Source organism: Phaethon lepturus, unplaced genomic scaffold, assembly GCF_000687285.1.
Source record: "Phaethon lepturus isolate BGI_N335 unplaced genomic scaffold, ASM68728v1 scaffold24963, whole genome shotgun sequence".
Taxonomy (NCBI): Eukaryota; Metazoa; Chordata; class Aves; order Phaethontiformes; family Phaethontidae; genus Phaethon; species Phaethon lepturus.
The window spans coordinates 1,241-1,474 of record NW_010531548.1 but is presented as its reverse complement, the minus strand read 5'-3'; the positions used below and the strand labels follow the sequence as shown (position 1 = coordinate 1,474).

The 234-nt window shown below is 56.8% G+C and overlaps 1 protein-coding gene across 1 annotated transcript in view; it reads right to left on the bottom strand.

Moving 5' to 3' along the window:
* Positions 1–234, bottom strand: part of LOC104618888 (tetraspan membrane protein of hair cell stereocilia homolog) — a 4,669-nt gene that overhangs the window by 4,259 nt on the left and 176 nt on the right. The gene's annotated exons all lie outside the window — the stretch shown is intronic.

The following is a 234-nucleotide window of genomic DNA, read 5'->3' as shown; positions in this document are numbered from 1 at the left end:
TCGCCGCGTTGCCCGGGCAACGTCTCTCCTCTCCTGCCTCCGCACGCAGCCCCAGCCGTGTCGCTCCAAAGAAACCTTTTCTCTGAACAAAACTGGGATGGATTTAGTCTGTGCAAGGTGGAGAACCTTGTTACTGCCCTGTGCGTAGCTGGATTTCAGCTTACGCTTTGCCGAGGCAGCAGCTTTGCAGGCAGATTAATTCTGCTTGTTCAGCTGCGGTGGTTCCAGCCCGGC